Source organism: Cebus imitator, unplaced genomic scaffold (genome assembly GCF_001604975.1).
Source record: "Cebus imitator isolate Cc_AM_T3 unplaced genomic scaffold, Cebus_imitator-1.0 Scaffold101, whole genome shotgun sequence".
Lineage (NCBI taxonomy): Eukaryota > Metazoa > Chordata > Mammalia > Primates > Cebidae > Cebus > Cebus imitator.
This window is the reverse complement of record NW_016107416.1, coordinates 3,284,510-3,304,143: the sequence shown is the minus strand read 5'-3', so window position 1 is coordinate 3,304,143 and position 19,634 is coordinate 3,284,510. Positions and strand designations below refer to the sequence as shown.

Genomic DNA, 19,634 nt, shown 5'->3' with positions numbered 1-19,634 from the left:
GAAACATTCCATGCTCATGGTTAGGAAGAATCAATATCGTGAAAATGGCCATACTGCCCAAAGTAATTTATAGATTCAACGCTATCCCCATCAAGCTACCAATGACCTTCTTCACAAAACTGGAAAAAAACACCTTAAATTTCATATGGAACCAAAAGAGACCCCACATAGCTAAATCAATGCTAAGCAAAAAGAACAAAGCCAGAGGCATCATGCTACCTGACTTCAAACTACTACAAGGCTACAGTAATCAAAACGGCATGGTTCTGGTACCAAAACAGAGATATAGACCAATGGAACAGAACAGAGGCCTCGGAGGCAATGCCACACATCTACAACCATCTGATCTGTGACAAACCTGACAAAAACAAGCAATGGGGAAAGGATTCCCTATTTAATAAATGGTGTTGGGAAAACTGGCTAGCCATGTGCAGAAAGCAGAAACTGGACCCCTTCCTGACACCTTACACTAAAATTAACTCCAGATGGTTTAAAGACTTAAACATAAGACCTAATACCATAAAAACCCTAGAAGAAAACCTAGGCAAAACCATTCAGGACATAGGCATAGGCAAGGACTTCATGGCTAAAACACCAAAAGATTTGGCAACAAAAGCCAAAACAGACAAATGGGTTCTAATTAAACCCCAGAGCTTCTGCATAGCAAAAGAAACAATCATTAGAGTGAAGTGGCAACCAACAGAATGGGAAAAAAATTTTGCAAACTACCCATCTGACAACTTATATCCAAAATCTACAAAGAACTAAAACAGATTTACAAGAAAAAAACAAACAAACCCATTGAAAAGTGGGCAAAGTATATGAACAAACACTCTTCCAAACAAGACATATGTGAGGCCAACAAACATATGAAAAAATGCTCAACATCACTGGTCATTAGAGAAATGCAAATCACAACTACATTGAGATACCATCTCATGCCAGTTAGAATGGCGATCATCAAAAAATCTGGAGACAATAGATGCTGGAGAGGATGTGGAGAAACAGGAACACTTTTACACTGTTGTTGGGAATGTAAATTAGTTCAACCATTGTGGAAGTCAGTGTGGCAATTCCTCAAGGACCTAGAAATAGAAATTCCATTTGCCCCAGCAATCCCATTACTGGGTATATATCCAAAGGATTATAAATCATTCTATTATAAGGACACATGCACACGAATGTTCATTGCAGCACTGTTTACAATAGCAAAGACTTGGAATCAACCCAAATGTCCATCAATGATAGACTGAACAAGGAAAATGTGGCACATATACACCATGGAATACTATGCAGCCATAAAAAACAATGAGTTCATGTCCTTTGTAGGGACATGGATGAAACTGGAAACCATGGTTCTCAGCAAACTGACACAAGAACAGAAAATCAAACACTGCATGTTCTCACTCATAGGCGGGTGTTGAACAATAACACATGGACACAGGGATGGGAGCATCACACACCGAGGTCTGTTGAGGGGGACTAGGGGAGGGACAGTGGAGGTAGGTAGTTGGGGAGGGATAATGTGGGGAGAAATGCCAGATATAGGTGATGGTGATGGAAGCAGCAAACCACATTGCCACCTATGCAACACTCCTGCATGTTCTTTATATGTACCCCAGAACCTAAAATGCAATAAAAAACACACACATATATATATCCCAGAAGAAAACCAAGGAAAAAAATCTCTTTACATCAGCCAAGGCAAAGAATTTATGAACAAGTCCTCAGAAGCAAAGGGAACAAAAACAAAATAGACAAATGGGACTTAAATAAACTGAAAAGCTTCTGCACAGAAAAAAAAAAAAAAAAAAAAAAAAAAAAAAAAAAAAAAAAAAAAAAAAAAAAAAAAAAAAAAAAAAAAAAAAAAAAAAAAAAAAAAAAAAAAAAAAAAAAAAACCATCAACAAAGTAAACAGACAACCTACAGAATGGGGAAAATATTTGCAAACCATGCATCTCACAAAAGGATAATAACCAGAATCTACAAGGAACTGAAACAACAAGAAAAAAACAACAACCCAGTAAAAAGTGGCCAAAGGACAAAAACAGACATTTTTCTTTCTTTTTGTTTTTTTAATTTACTTTAAGTTCTGGGATACATGTGCAGAACATGCAGGTTTGTTCCATAAGTATACATGTACCATGGTGGTTTGCTGCACCTATCAACCCATCATCTAGATTTTAAGCTGCACATATATTAGGCATTTGTCCTAATGCTCTCCCTTTCCTTGCCCCCACCTCCCAACAAGCCCCAGTGTGTGATGTTCCCCTCACTGTTTCCATGTGAACCCAGTGAGGGGAACATCTCCCACTTATGAGTGAGAACATGAGATGTTTGGTTTTCTGTTCCTGAGTTGATTTGCTGAGAATGATGGCTTCCAGCTTCATCCATGTCCCTGAAAAGGACATACACTCATTCTTTTTTATAGTTGCATAGTATTCCATGTGCCACATTTTTTTTTAAGTCCAGTCTATAATTGATGGGCATTTGGGTTGGTTCCAAGTCTTTGCTATTGTAAATAATGCTGCAATAAATATACATGTTCATGTCTTTATAGTAAAATGATGTATAATCATTTGGGCATATACCCAGTAATGTGATTGCTGGGTCAAATGGTATTTCTGGTTCTAGATCCTTGAGGAATAGCCACACTGTCTTCCACAATGGTTGAACTAATTTACACTCCCACCAACAGTGTAAAAGTGTTCCTATTCCTCCACAGCCTCACCAACATCTGTTGTTTCATGACCTTTTAATAATCACCATTCTAACTAGCATGAGATGGTATCTCACTGTGGTTTTGATTTGCATTTCTCTAATGACCAGTGATGCTGAGCTTTTTTCATGTTTGTTGGCCACATAAATGTTTCTTTTGAGAGTTGTCTGTTCATACCCTTAGCCCACTTGTTAATGAAGTTATTTTTTTTTCTCTTGTAAATTTGTTGAAATGCATTGTAGATTCTGGATATTAGACCTTTGTCAGATGGATAGATGGATAAATTTTCTCCCATTCTGTAGATTGACTGTTCACTCTGATGACAGTTGTTTTGTTTTGTTGCTGTGCAGAGCTCTTTAGTTAATTAGATCCCATTTGTCAATTTTGGCTTTTGTTGCGATTGCTTTTGGTGTATTAGTCACGAAGTCTTTGTCCATGCCTATGTCTTGAACGGTATTGCCCAAGTTTTCTTATAGGGTTTTTATGATTTTACATTTTATATTGAAATTTTTAATCCATCTTGAGTTAATTTTTGTATAAGGTATAAGAAAGGGGTTCAGTTTCAGTTTTGTGCATATGGCTAGCCAGATTTCACAGCACCATTTATTAAATAGGGAATTCTTTCCCCTTTGCTTGTCTTTGTCAGGATTGTCAAAGATCACATGGTTGTAGATGTGTAGCGTTAATTCTGAGGTCTCTGTTCTGTTCCATTGGTCTATATCTCTGTCATGGTACCAGTACCATGCTGTTTGTGTTACTTTAGCCTTGTAGCATTGTTTGAAGTCAATAGTGTGATGCCTCCAGCTTTGCTCTTTTTGCTTAGGATTGTCTTGACTATATAGGTTCTTTTTTGGCTCCACATAAAATTTACAGTAGTTTTTTTTCTGCAAAGGAAAGAAATTCTGCAAAGAAAGTCAACGGTAGCTTGATGGTAATAGCATTGAATCTATAAATTACTTTGGGCAGTATGGCCACTTTCATGATATTGATTCTTCCTATCCAAAAGCATGGAATGTTTTTCCATTTGTTTGTGTCCTCTCTTATTTCCTTGAGCAGTGGTTTGTGGTTCTCCTTGAAGTGGTCCTCCATGTCCCTTATAAGTTGTGTTCCTAAGTATTTTATTCTCTTTGTAGCAGTTGTGAATGGAAGTTCACTCATGATTGGGCTCTCTGCTTGTATATTATTGGTGCATAGGAAAGCTTGTGATTTTTGCACATTGATTTTGTATCCTGAGATTTTGCTGAAATTGCTTATCAGCTTAAGGGGTTTTGTGGCTGAGATAATGGGATTTCCTTAATACACAATGATGTCATCTGCAAACAGAGACAATTTGACTTCATTTCATCCTATTTGAACAAAGCTTTATTTCTTTCTCTTGCCTAATTGCCCTAGCCAAAACTTTCAGTACTATGTTAAATAGGAGTGGTAAGAGAGGGCATCCTTGTCTTTTGCCAGTTTTCAAAGGGAATGCTTCCAGCTTTTGACCATTCATTATGATATTGGCTATGGGTCTGTCATAAATAGCTCTTATTATTTTGAGATATGTTCCATCAATGCCTAGTTTATTGAGAGTTTTTAGCATGAAGGGATGTTGAATTTTATTGGAGGCCTTTTCTGAATCTATTGAGATAATCATGTGGTTTTTGTCATTGGTTCTGTTTATGTGATGTATTACATTTATTGACTTGTGTATGTTAAACCAGCCTTGCATCCCAGGGATGAAGCCAACTTGATTGTGGTGCTGGATTCAGTTATGATGTGCTGCTGGATTCAGTTTTCCAGTATTTTGTTGAGGATTTTTGCATCGATGTTCATCAGGGATATCGGCCTGAAATTTTCTTTTTTTCGTGTCTCTGCCAGATTTTGGTATCAGGATGATGCTGACCTCATAAAATGAGTTAGGGAGGAGTATCTTTTTTTCTACTGTTTGAAATAGTTTCCAAAGGAAAGGTACCAGCTCCTCTTTGTACCTCTGGTAGAATTCAGCTGTGAATCTGTCTGGTTCTGGGGGGTTTTTTGGTTGGTAGGCTATTAATTGCTGCCTCAATTTCAGAACTTGTTAGTGGTCTATTCAATGATTCGGCTTCTTCCTGGTTTAGTCTTGGGAGGGTGTAGGTGTCCAGGGATTTATCCATTTCTTCTAGATTTCCTAGTTGATATGCAAAGAGATGTTTATAGTATTCTCTGATGGTAGTTTGAATTTCTGTGGGATCAGTGGTGATATCCCCTTCATCATTTTTTATTGTGTCTATTTGATTCTTCTTTATTTTCTTCTTTATTAGTCCAGCTAGTGGTCTATTTTATTAGTTTTTTCAAAAAACTAGCTCCTAGATTCATTTTTTTTTTTGAAGGGGTTTTGTGTCTCTATCTCCTTCAGTTCTGCTCTGATCTTAATTATTTCTTGTCTTCTGCGAGCTTTTAATTTGTTTGCTCTTGTTTCTCTAGTTCTTTTAATTTATGTTAGGGTATTAATTTCAGATCTTTCCTGCTTTGTGATATGGGTATTTAGTGCTATAAATTTCCCTCTTAACACCGCTTTAACTGTGTCCCAGAGATTCTGGTACATTTTCTCTCTGTTCTCATTGATTTCAAAGAACTTCTTTATTTCTGACTTAATTTCGTTATTTACCTGGTAGTCATTCAGGAACAGGTTGTTCAGTTTCCATATAGTTGTGCGGTTTTGAATGAGTTTCTTAATCCTGAGTTCTAATTTGAGTGTACTGTGGTCTGCAAGACTGTTTGTTATGATTTCCATTCTTTTACATTTTCTGAGGAGTGTTTAACTTCTAGTTATATGGCTGATTTTAGAATCAGTGTGATGTGGCATTGAAAAGAATGTATATTCAACTGGGAGCTGCAGTCCTAGATCTCAGACACTTCTGTGGTGCTGTCCATGGACAACAGCCCCTCCCTGGACATGGACAGCATCATCACTGAGTCAAGGCACAGTATGAGGAGACAGCCCACCACAGCTGGGCTCAGACTGACAGCATGTACCAGATAAGTATGAGGACCTGCAGACTTTAGCTGGGAAGCACAGGGATGACCTGCGGGAGGGCATCCCTGGAGGCCACCACTGTAGATGCCCAGAAGCATGGGGAGCTGGCCATTAAGGATGCCAACACCATGTCCGAGCTGGAGGCTGCCCTGCAGCAGGCCAAGCTGGACATGGCGCAGCAGCTGCATGAGTACCAGGAGTTAATGAACACCAAGCTGGCCCTGGACATCGAGATTGCCACCTACAGGAAATTGTTGGAGGGCCAGGAGAGCTGTCTAGGGTCTGGGATGCAGAACATAAGTATCCATATGAAGACCACCAGCAGCTATGCAGGTGGTCTGGGCTCGGCCTATGGGGGCCTCACAGGCCCTGGCCTCAGCTACGGCCTGGGCTCCAGCTATGGCTCTGGTGCAGGCTCCAGCTCCTTTAGCCAAAGGAGCTCCACCAGGGCCATGGATGTGAAGAAGATTGAGACCCGTAATAAGAAGCTGGCATCCAAATCCTCTGACGTCCTGCCCAAGTGAACAGCTGTGGCAGCCCCTCCCAGCCTGCCTCTCCTGTGGCTGCTCCAGAGCCCAGGAGGGAGGCCGCTGTGGAGGGGAGCACAGGGAAGAAGAGACCCACCTAGGCTCAGCCCTAGCCTTCAGCCCACCAGACGGGAGTTTACTGCCTGGGGACACCCCCCCGCCCCCGTGCCCATGCCTCCAGCTACAAAACAATTCAATTGCTTTTTCTTTTTTCTTTTTTTTTTGCCAAAAATAAAACCTCGGCTAGCTCTGGGAAAAAAAAAAAAAAAAAAAAGAATGAATTATTCACAGCAACATGGATGAAACTGGAAGTCATTATACTTAGTGAAATAACTCAGAAACAAAGTCAAACACCACATGTTCTGTGTACCCATTGTACACAGAACATACAGAATAAAATAATGAGTACACATGAACATACAGAATAAAATAATAGACATCAGAGACTCCAAAATGTGGAAGGGTGGGAGGGGGGGTGAGATTGAAAAATTACCTATAGGGTACAATGCTCACTATTTGGGTGGTGGGTACACTAAACGCCCAGACTTCACCGCTATACAATATAAGCATGTAAGAAACCTGTACTTGTTCCTCCTAAAGATGGATAGATAGATAGATAGATAGATAGATAGATAGATATAATTTATTTTAAGAGCTATCAAGACAAAAACATAAGTGTATTCATTACCTTTCAGTTGTGAGACGTCTAACATGGTATCGCTTCAGAGCTTAAGTGGAGTAACTTAGGAAAGGTGGAGTGGCCCAAATGGCCCTGGGAAGTCATGATTAAACTGTGTTTCATAAAAGTGCTCCTGTATTTTTCTGGAGAAATTCCAGATTTGTTAAATCCACACAAGCCCTTGATATTCAAGGACATACGCATCATGATAAAACAAACAACCTTAATCAATCAACAAGCAGACTGAAGTCTCAACCACATTGCTTGTTAGAGGAAAAACATAGCACAGGTGACCAAATTCTACAGGCTGTTTGAAACATAACAGGAACTAAGCTAAAAGTAAAATCCTGTGAGGGAGTTGAGTGAGGAATGACTCTCAGGGCCTTCACCTCTCATTGGTCTCTGGTCAGGACTTTTCTCTCCAATCTGAGTAAATTGCCCCCATTCTTCTAGGTTCAGAGTAAACAGAACCTCTTCAAAGATGCTGACTCTAGCCACCATCAGCTACATACACACCCTCCCCACCTCTGACCCATCTAAACCGGGTCTCCCTGCTATAAACCCCATTGCACTCTTTATACAGTGTGGTGGGAATGCCAAGAAGAAAAAGTAACTACAGATGTGTTTGTGCCATTGTGTTTAATGTCTATGTCCCCCATTACACTATAAACATTATGAGGGTGAATCCATGTCTCTCTCATTTCCAGCTGTATCCCTTGTGTCTAGCTCATAGTAAGTGCTCAATAAGACATTTAGTGAAGGAATGAAATGTTTCACCATTGCTTTCTCTCTCTGGTACTCTGGCCGTGGCAATCTTCCCATCACTGGCTTCCCAAGGATATAATACTAGGAATATTCTTTCTGAAAATAGCACTTCTAGGCTAGGACATCAGCCCTATATTCCTGTCTGTTCCCTACCCTGAGCCGTGCTCAGTGATATAGAAGACTCAAAAACCTAACACCTTCACAACTCATTTCTCTTACAGCCAAGGCCAGAGTCATGCCTAGCCACTCAGCATCTCCCTCCTCTTTCTCCTGGGCCACCTGTGGTTCCCACCTATACCTTGAGAAATGAGGAGCTTCCTGCACAGAATGCATTCCCAGGCTCAGTTTACCATTTAGAATGCAGAACAAGAAAGGTAACTGACTTGGGAGTTATAGTAGCTAACACACAGGACTTGAAGTCCCACAGATTTAGGAATCAAATCTAGTTGGACCACTTTCTAGTTCTGTAATAATCTCAGAAAGCCACAGCCTTAATTCCTCATGTATAAAATAGGGAAGACAATGCCTCACTTAATATGTTGTCCATGTCTCACACAATATGTAAATCTCCCCTGCCTTTAAGACAGAAAGAAGGTTTGATGAATCCCCATTTCATATTTATTGTAGGGTTTGAATAAATGTTTGTTGGAACAACCACAATGGACTGTTGAATATATGTTCAATATATTTATGTGGATTGATTTTACTCTACAGCATGAATGCCACCAGAACCCTGATTTTTAAATTAGCGTAGTATTCCTCCTTGATGTACAATCCTTCAGTATCATATACCAGTAGAAACTGCAAAGTATCATTGAAGAGTCTTTAAGAATTATTGTGGTCAAGCTGGCCAATGACAAGCCCTGTGGCTCTCTCGTACAGGGCAAGCCTACCCGGATAATATCTTCTTTGATCTAAATTCCAGCTAGAAACTTGCCTTTCGTTTCCGTTTCTAATCTTCCCAAAGCTCTGCCTTTCAGAGGCTCAAATTCTCACATGGTGATTGTAGGGAAATAATGAAGCCTGGGATTTTCTGTTTGAGCTATGTGGTATTATTCCAGCTGTTGCTATGAAACACTTTGTCAAAAAAATAGACAAAGATGAAGTTAAGAAAGTCATGCATATTATCACAAATCAGCAGAACCAAAGCCTGAAAAAAAACTATGCTAAGCCTAAGAGAAATAAAAATAAGAAATAATGACCATATTGATTGACTAATCCCACTGAATAAACAAGCATTACAAAAAGATGTATTTGCAGGAACAATCCATGAGGGTTTATTAAGGATTACATGAAAAAAAAATGGTGTTACATTAAAAATATGGTTAAAAGTAGCTTAAAACAATTACCTAAAAACCTTTTGATCACTTAGAGAGACAGGCCTATTACTCCAAGTTATAAAAGCAGTAGCTAACATTTATTACAGGCATCCTGCCGCCAGGTACTGTGCTAAGATTATGCATGCATTAACTTATTTAATCCTCATAACAACCTAGGGAGATGGTACTACTATTATCTCCATTTTATAAATAAGCGAATCTAATCTTATAAAACTTAAGTAAATTTGCCCACAATGATATAGCAAGCAGAAAAGCAGAGATTTCAACTTGACTTCATCTGGCTCAAAAAATGGAACTCTAGATTTGAGCATCATGGGAAAGGTAGACACAGTCCTGATAAACTAGTAGCTTGATCATGTGATTGACAGATAGTGAAGAGGTTAGGAGCAAGGTTTCTAGAGAGAAGTGTACCTTCTGTATAGGCAATCTGACCTTCAGACACCAACTTTATAAAGATTCAGTTAGAAGTCTATGTGTGACTTGCAAATCTTCCTTTATTCCAGGATATGATTGATGCAGTTCTTTTTTTTTTTTTTTTTTTTTTTTGAGATGGAGTTTCGCATTTGTTGCTCAGGGCAGAGTACAGTAGCGCGATCTTGGCTCACTGCACCTCTGCCTCTTGGGTTAAAGCAATTCTCCTCCCAAGTAGCAGGGATTACAGGCTCATGCCACCATGTCCAACTAATTTTTGTATTTTTAGTAGAGACAGGGTTTCATCATATTGATCAGGCTGGTTTTGAACTCCTGACCTTAGGTGATCCACCCTCCTCAGCCTCCCAAAGTGCTAGGATTATAGGCATGAGCCACCACGCCTAGCCTGATGCAGTTCTTATTACTTCCCTGCCGACTTTATATTCATGTAGACCCAGACAAGAGAAGATGCAAAACTTGTGTAGTTGTGACATCATCCTGTAGAAATTAATCCTGACCAGACCATGAATTTGTGTACAGCAAGAGCAATACATCACGAACCCAGGGAGTGCTGAGCTGAGCTTTAGGACCGCTCCATGACAAAAGGTCCATTCACTTGATCCTCTGAAAAAAAGCAGATGGGGGTGGCAGACATAAAAAAATGTCAATTGTCATCTTTAAAGGTGGGAGAAAACTATCGCTAATAATACTCCGTCTAAACTATTATGACAGGGTAAACTTATAAGTCTTAGGTCCAAAGAGGAAGTCTACTTTTCTCAAAAATCCTGTAATTCTGAAGCTCTAATGGGCTCACTGAGCAATGCTCTTTCTGGGCTCACTGAAGACCAGCTACCTGTCTTGTTGCTGACGTTCGCAAAGGTATCAAGAACTCTGTGTTCAGCCGATTCTTTTTAATTTTTTGAAACCACTGGGAAACTTGGATATTTTCTGGAAAAAGGAATGTTAATTAAATATGACTGGGGTTGAGAGGGCAAGGTAAGAAATGTGTTTCACTCCACATCTTGTATTGAACCTGATTTGACCCTCTCTGATTCCCTACTGTGCAATCAGTGGAACAGTAAGGAAGCCACCTCTGACCCCTGCAGGAACTGCAATCTTGTTCTAGCCTTGGGAAACTGTCATGCTTGGTTTTCCTCCTTTTGGAACAATTTTAAGGGCTTTCATCCCCTAACATGTTGTTTAATGCAGCACCTCCAGGAAATAGAACTTTTAACTTCAACATTGCTCTCAGTGGTCTCTCATGTTACCAGGCCCCCATGGGAACCTTCTCATCCTCCCCATTGCTGTATCTCCCTTCCCACTACCCCTTCCCACCAGTTCCCACACTCACTGAATAAGTAAGGTCAATCTGAATACATCTGTCCACATCTCCGGAATGTCACAGAGGAGTAACAGCTGTTGACCTCTGTTCTGAACACATTATCCTGTTTGTCCCAAAAGTATCTTGGGCGAGTTCCAGCTAATATATGCAATCTCTACTTCCTATGGGGAACTTAGGGCCTACAGAGTATAGTCCCCACACTTGCTCTTTGGCACTGGTTTAAACACAACCTGCTTTCAAGTACCAAATCCTATCATTGCTATTAATAATATTAATAATTATAATAATAATGGCCAAAATTTATCAAGCATTTTCTAGATGCTAGATATAGCACAAAGCTAAAAGCATCCCAAGTTTTTAAGCTTTAATTTTTCCTTTAAGTTTTAGAAAAAGCAGTAATTTTCTTTCTTCCTAAGTGACTGTACTTCCACATCTTAATATATGCACACACACAAAACCTTTATTAACTTCTCATGGGCACAGACGATAAAACTGAAGAGTGTGTGCTTTCTTCTAGAAATATTGGAGGAAAAATAAAGGAACATGATGAGAAAAAATACCTGAATCTGAGATGTTTCAAGATACCCAATCATAAGGTAAAGAGCAAAAGTAAAGAGGCTACAGCCCAAGGCAAGGTCCAAACAAATCTAATATTTGTCTGAGAATCCGTCCAGAAACACCTATTAACACCACAGTGCATATGATGTCATGTATACATTGTCTCGAGGAAAATTTCAGGCTAAACTTGTTCTTACAGAATTTAGCTTCCATAGCCGGCATGGTGGCAGGCGCCTGTAATCCCAGCTACTCAGGAGGCTGAGGCAGGAGAATTGCTTGAACCCAGGAGGCAGAGTTTGCAGTGAGTCGAGATCATGCCATTGCACTCCAGCCTGGGTGCCAAGAGCAAGGCTCCATCTCAAAAAAAAAAAAAAAAAAAAAAAAAAAAAAGGTTCAACTCAAAAAAAAAAAAAAAAAAAAAAAAAAGAATTTAGCTTCCATTATATTACAGATGGCTCAGATTTGGAATGACTGGTACTTGGCTCATCATTCTCTTCATTGAGGGGCCAGAGTCAATAGTGGAATCACCAGGAAGTCTCATCCCTTTCAGGAATCTAATCTAGGCTGTTCTCTCACACTGTTGTTCATTGTGTGAAATTCACCCAGCTTTGTTATGCCAAATTGTTATAGGACTTTTCTAGAAAAATTGGAATTGTGTAGCTGGCCTCTAAGCAGAACAAATGACGGTAGAAAGGCCTAGAATGACCTTGAATCTGCATTGGTTCACCCAACAAACCTGTGTTCAGAGACTACAACACAGTAGGTGTTACTCTACACCATGGTGCCAGGAGAGACTAAGGCAGTCAGTCCTCTTGTCTCCAGGGCGCTCCAGTCTGGAAGAAACACTGAGGAAGAAGGCCCTAACTTGCCTGAAGAGGCTTCTCAGGGCAGAGATGCTATGATTTGGAGGATAAGCAAAACTGGCTGGAACAGCATGGTGAAGAGAGGACTTTCCCTTCCAAGCAACATATACACTACTTGGAAAATCTTAAAAGTGCATGGTTTGCTAAGGGAACCACAAGGAGTTCAGTGTGACTGACACAGAAAAGACACTGAGGACAGGCCCAGGAGGTGACAGATAGTTGAGGCCGGTGACAAAGGACCTTTTATGCCTTGCTAAGGAGTTTGCTCTTTGTACTGAAAGCAATGAGGAACCATCATGACATGGGTCAGCACACAGGTCTGGGTTGCCAGGACAGATTTAGGAGGCGACAGCATATAAAAGCCAGGATTTCAAATAGGTTGAATCTCTTACAGCAATCCCAATGGACTGAAATCAGCTGTCTGACTCACTGTGTTGAACAGGATTTCTGAAACCTCATATCGGTTCAATGCGAGCATAGGAAGGGAAGGAGGTTCATAGGAAATAGCACTCCTAGGACGCCCAGGTCAGCGTGAGAATAAAGCCATGAATCCAGATCAGATTGCAGGCTGCTATTCCCCATCTGTCCCTTAAGTCTTGGCATTTTTCCATTGTTGGAGTTCGGGTTAGCTAACAAATTACTCCTTTCTACTTGCTAACTCAGTTCTAAATCCTATAAGACAGGCCAAGAAAGACAAAGGAGTCAGGCAGATGGAGATGAAAGTATCACTGATTGAGGACTACCCCAAGAACATGGCTGAGCTATGCAGCCACAACAAGCACCCAGAATTATTAGGCAGACCCTCCCACCTGTCACAATTCTTGCCCGGAAACCACAGGTCCCACCTCAAAGGAGAGAGTCTTTACCACTAAGCTACCATGTGGCCCAGAGCAGGACACTTGCTCTGTTCAGGGAGGCAGGTCTCAAAGGTGGGTGCAGGTGGCAGGAGGAGGCAGAGGAAGAAAGACTGAGACATAAGAGATAGAGCATAATCTGCAGGAGAAAAAAACAAGGCAATGAGAAATGGTCCTAGGATGCCAGCTAATACTTTAGCATTCATTAAACAGAAGCAAGCTTCCTTTAAGACTATCACGCTTGTCTAGGAAAACAGAAGTTTTAGCAATTATAGATTAAGAAGCGTTGATCAGGCACTTTTCAATTCACACACGTTATCTCATAGAAACACTGTGTAGGAGTCATTGTTCTTATTCCATTTTATAGATGGGAGGATCTAGTAAGTAGCAGAAAAGGAATCAAATAACAATCCTTCCAGTCTAAGATTGCAATCTTGGAAAAGCTGGTGGATTCTTGGACTCTGGCTTCTTGCTGTTTGCCATTAAACTATCACTTCAGAATGAGCTTCAGCTAGCCTGTGTGAATGAATGAAAGGGGCATTATCAAACACCATCATTCCATTTGTGTGGTGGAGGGTGGGAGGTGGAGGATGGGGGTGAGTGAATGGCCTCATAAACTTGCAAGTTCAATTTCTAAAATCTCTGAAGAAGTGAACAAACATTTCTCCTTCCCTCTCTCCTCCCTCCCTGCTGTAGAAAAGAAGCATTTTAATTTCAGCAGAGGGGACTGAAGATGTAGTGTTTACTCTGGGTGCCATCCTCAGACATTTGGAAAATCAGGCTAACTTCTCAGGGCTTGCTGTTGATGCTGTGTCTCTATTGAGAAATTCAGACTTCCTAAAAATAGCATCCATGAGATGCTGAGCAATGAGAGGTGATTTGCATTCCACTTGCAGATGTTGTCCATGAACAGTCTGAGGCTACCGCCCAAGGGAATAGGGAGGGCTCTGGCTGACTGAATGGACTTTCTCCAGGTCCTAGAGGTCAGAGTTTCGAGAAATGGTGTCGGTTCTTTTTCCAGATCTTTACTTAGGGAAGGTTTATGGAAATGTACAATATGTACCCAAGATTGTGGGTATGTTCTATCGGATCTCTCTCTAAGCTCTCTAGATCCATTACTCTCTTTTTATTTCTCAGAAATTCAGTCTCTGAATTAGTCAACAAGCTGGACAAAATTACATATGTGTTTCTGTGCAAACATGAGGTTAAGTACTTATTGCCGCTTCCCTTTTTCTACTCAGTCAGAATGCAAAAAATGTCTCACAGGAAAGTGGCTGTGTGGGTATTTTGTCCGCAACATTCCCATTATATCCTATTGGCAAGACTGTGTCCAATAGGTCTGACAGCTCTTAACCTTTTTTGTGTCAGGGACCTCTTTGGTGGTCTAGAAGTCTAAAGATCCCTTCTCACGATCATGTTTTAAAATGCATAAAATAAAATACATAGGACTGCAAAGAAAACTGAAAGTTTTGAAATGTAGTTTTCAAACAAATATTCATGATCTAGTAATAAATATGCTTTATTAACATATTAAATAAAATCTAGCTATGGTGTGAAACTACCATAATTTTGAAGCAGTGGTAAACATAAGTAATATTTTGAGACACCTGCAACAACTATAATGTGACATGAAAATATCTGTAATTCTATTGATGATAGAGTGACAACTGCTGCAAAAATTACTTGGTTTGTTACTTAAATATATCATTGAAATGTTAAAGTTCAGTTGGAGAGGATAATGAAAATGAAGGTGTAATTTTTTCTCAACCAAGTTTACACTGGACACCTAGTTAAGAACTCCTGAATACATCAGTATATCTGGTTCCCATCAGCATCTCATCTACCCACATGTGGATGACACACACACGCACACCACTGCGTTCCCTATGGTCTCAATACTGGAATCTGGCAGCATTTTAATGACACTCATAAAGGACACTTCCCAGATGGTTTATGTGGTGAAAGATCAAGGAGCAGAAAGTGCAAATAACACTGTAGACCTCAGTAGCGGTATTCTCTGTAGACTCCACTTCCAAATACTAGTAGGGTAGGGATGGCCACCCCCAACCATAGTTTTCTCCTTTCCTCATGATACCTGGACCAGAATGATAAACTGTACAGTTTTACCTGTACTTGGTTTATTCCCACATTTTAGATAAAGTCTAACATTCCATTCTACTCACTGCTGCTCAGCAGGGTGAACATGTGGTAGCTGAGATGAGGCTGCATGTGCAGTGGGAGGACCACACTCAAGCTCGGACCGCTTGCTGTGGATAATGATGTAAAGCTTTCTGAGCGCTCTGCAAACATTCCATATCCACCATTTGGTATCATGTCCTTGACAACAGATCCAAAAATCCTTAGAGGACTTCTGCCAGTTAGGACACATTCTCCCCCTCACTCACGCTGCTATAGGCTCATGGGCATTGTTTTTTAGCCTCTGAAACACCAATTGATTTTAGGCCTGGGGTCTTTAGCATTAGTTTTTTTCCTCTAAAATATTCCTCCCCTTTACTCATCCCAGGTCTTTTCCTTCCTCCTGAAAGTTATTTCTGACCACCCTATGTACTTCCATTTAATTCCTACCTCAATATCTAGTTTACTTTTTATAACTGGCCACGTAAATCATAATTTTTTTTTTGAGACAGAGTCTTGCTCTGTCACCCAGGCTGAAGTGCAATGGTGCCATCTTAGCTCACTACAACCTCTACCTCCCAGGTTACAGCGATTCTCTGCCTCAGCCTCCCAAGTAACTGGGATTACAGTCGTGCCCCACCATGCCTGGCTAATTTTTGTATTTTTAGTAGAGACCCGGTTTCACCATGTTAGTCAGGCTGGTCTCAAATTCCTGACCTCGTGATCTGCCCACAACCCAAGGGCTGGGATTACAGCTGTGAGCCATCGCGTCTGGCCACAAAACAAAACATAATTATTTTATGTATTTTGTTAATTTGTCTGCGTCTTCCAGTAAAGGCTGAAATTTTTTTTAGACAGAGTCTCACTCCGTTGCCCAGGCTGGAACACAGTGGTGCGATCTCAGCTCGTTGCAATCTCTGACTCCCTGGTTCAAGCAATTCTCATGCCTCAGCCTCTTGAGCATCTAGGATTACAGGCGTGTGCCACTAGGCCCAGTTAATTTTTGTATATTTTAGTAGAGAAGGGGGTTTGTTATGTTGGCCAGGCTGGTCTTGAGCTCCTGGCCTCATATGACCCACTTGCCTTGGCCTCCCAAAACGCTGGGATTACAGGCATGAGCCACTGCACTGGGCCAAAGGCTGAACCTCTTAAGGGCAGGGACTATGGCTGGTTTGTCCACCTCTGTATTCCAGCAACAATACAACCCTTGGCACATAGCAGGCACTCAACAAAAATTTAGTAAGTGGATTAATCAGTAATAAGTATTTCCTTTTATAATAGGGGAATATTCTCTGTAATACGCAATGTACACTCTAGGCTCCTATACCAGAGCAGTCATGGAAGGTGGTGAGTGGGGTGAGGTATCAAATATTCAAAAGCATCCTTTGTTTTATGGATGAGAAGTGATATCCCATTTGGCCTAGTTTGTCTGTCACCTGTTGATCCAGCTGCCACAATTCACCCTACTTGCTGTGCCAGAATCTAACAACTGGTGTGAATAATTCTGTGCCTACTTCTCTGATTCCAGAAAAGATGGTGATATGAAGCACAGAGCTGTTGTTTGTTTGTTTGTTTGTTTGTTTGTTTGAGACAGGGTCTCACTCTGTCACCCAGGTTGGAGTGCAGTGGCACAATCTCAGCTTACTGCAACCTCTATCTCCTGCATTCAAGCGATTCTCCTGCCTCAGCCTCCCTAGAAGCTGGGATTACAGGCACCTGCCACTGTGCCTTGCTAGTTTTTTTGTAATATTTAGTAGAAACGGGGTTTCACCATCTTGGCCAGGCTGGTCTTGAACTCCTGACCTCATGATCTACTTGCCTTGGCCTCCAAAGTTCTGGGATTACAGGCATGAGCCACCATGCCCAGCCTAGAGCTGTTGAATCTCTGGAACCATGCATGGAGTTTGGCACCTCAAGGATGTTCCAATCCTGGCTGGCTAAGCACCCCTTCTGGCAAACTCTCTAATGTCAGTGTCATGGTACAGGTCAACTTTGGGGTGGTAGTCACCTCCCTGGAATTCACTTCCTTTGCAAGCCATTCATTCATCCAACAAATGATTACTAAGAAGTTTACCCAGTGATAGGCCCATTAGTATGAGCTGGGAAGACAAAGACAAATAAAGCATGCCCTCAAGTGGCTCATAACAGACAAGTAAACCAATGACAACTTGCACAAGGTGAGTTTCTACTTTCACATTGAGAGAAGCAGAGCGTATTATCCTGGCTCATAAAGAACTACCTTTCCAAACATCTATAAAACTATTTAAATGAACCAGCCTGCTAAGCACACCCACAGACATGTTCATGTGTATGTGTACATGTATGTATACATTCACATTTGCTCTCTCTCACAAGATCCTGAAAGTATCAGAGAAAATGAATCTCCCTCCTAGGGGCATATGAACCAGACTTTACCATTCAGCGCAATTACTGTTGCTTTAAGAGAATGTCTGGAGCTCCTGCACTGCCCAGCCCAGTAAGCACAATGGAACATTTTCCTTGGGATTACCTCACTGCTACTGACCCACACAGGAAATAATTATTTTTGTAGTCGCCAGTAAACAGTGAAACACACTTACTTGAAAAATAAGCTCTTTTTTGACCCTGCAAGACAGTGACTTTACAAGTATGGCTGAACCTCGTTTCCATCCAAATTCAACAATTTTGTACGTAAATGGTGGCTTATTCTTGGATTGTGGGTTCCCAGATCCAGACCACACTTCAGAGTTCTGCCAAAATGCCACAGCAAACAGTGGTTTCCTTGTATTTCTGGCTAAAGAAGAATGTAGCATCAAAGAAATATCAGATTTCTTTCCCAAGATAGAATATAAAAACTCCATAGATGCCCTAGCAACACATTCAAACACCGTAGTCATGTCTGAGAAAGTGCTGCTGCTCTTTCAGATGTCAATCATTGGGTGCACGAGAGAAATATGCCAGCGTTTAAAGGAGTCAGTGTCAGTGTTGGGCAGGGTTTTTGAGTCGAAGTGAAAAATCTAGATCTCCACTCCCTTTTCTGGGGCCTAATATCATGGCCCTTCCTTTGTCTATGTAAGTATAAGTGATGCCATTTCTGGGTTGTACCCTTAAAGGGAAGAGGCAGGCCATATGGCTCCTGGTCCTAGGTTGGCAGAGTTACATGATAGAAGGCACCTGGGTTCCAGATCCCTGAGCGACCATACCAGTCCTAGACTCCTTAGGTCCAGATTTTTAGATGAAACAAGAGAAGCCATCCTATAGTAGTCCTCAAAAGCCTGCACCCTAAATGGAAACTGCAGAGTGTCCCAGGAACCAATCTCAGAGAAGTAAGGCTACCTGTTGAAAACAGGTAACTCGGGGTAATAAGGCAATGTTCTCAATTATCATTGACTCTGTTCTACCAAAATCCAAAGTCACTGAATTAGGATAAACGCTTGACTTCCTTGACAGAGACCCAAATAATAGCAGTTTAAGCACACTAGATGGTTTTTCCTGTCTCATCTAACAATCTGGAACTAAGCAGTCCAGGACTGGTATGGCAGCTCAAGGGTCTGAAACCCAGGTGCCTTCGATCATGTAACTCTGCTGACCTCGGACCTATATGGGTCTAGGACCCATATGGCCATGGCTACGCCCAGCTACATTATGGGAATTCTGTTACTATAGAAAAAAAGAAAATTGATGTTGGGAGAGCCGGTAGTTTGCTACAGTCGTCAATTTTCAGATAACTCCTTTGAATGATGGACAAGACAGAGTCTCTTTTGCTGCAAAGCTATTGCAGTGTGCCTCCCTCCAAACCTGCTCCATTTATCAGACTAGCTGCACCATTATGACACACTGGTTTGCCTAAGCAAGGAAACGCTGACAGAGTAGAGCTACTGCGCGTGGTAATCCCTGACCAGTTGAGTAAGCAGGGCTGTCTCTCCTCTTGGGAAACTCCCTTGATGATGCCTCTGCTGGGTCTAAGAGTGTTACCTTTTTCCTGTAGACCAAAGACTCTGCTTTGATGACCATAAGCCCCAGAGGTTATTCCGTGGTGTGAGAATGACCTTGTCTCACTGTCTTCTCTACAGCCCTAATAGGAGAACAATCTAGTAGTAAGCCAGAGTCTCAAAGCTCCCAGGCAGTTTCAGCCTTGGAAAAGAGAGAGGGTTTCTCCAACCCTGAAACCCCAAAGGAATAAAGTACAAGAAAGGGGCTAAGGCCAGGCACGGTGGCTCACACCTGTAATCCCAGCACTTTGGGAGGATCACCTGAAGTCAGGAGTTCAAGACCAGCCTGGCCAACATGGTGAAATCCTGTCTCTACTAAAAATACAAAAAATTAGCTGGGCATGGTGGCACGTACCTGTAATCCCAGCTACTCAGGAGGGTGAAGCAGGAGAATCACTCGAACCCAGGAGGTGGAGGTTGCAGTGAGCCGAGATCACACCATTGCACTACAGCCTAGGCAACAAAAGCAAA

General features: G+C 41.3%; 1 pseudogene; it reads left to right on the top strand.

Annotated features, from left to right (window-relative positions):
• Positions 1-6,241, top strand: part of LOC108310053 — an 11,398-nt pseudogene extending 5,157 nt beyond the window's left edge.
• The last annotated feature ends 13,393 nt before the right edge of the window (positions 6,242-19,634 follow it).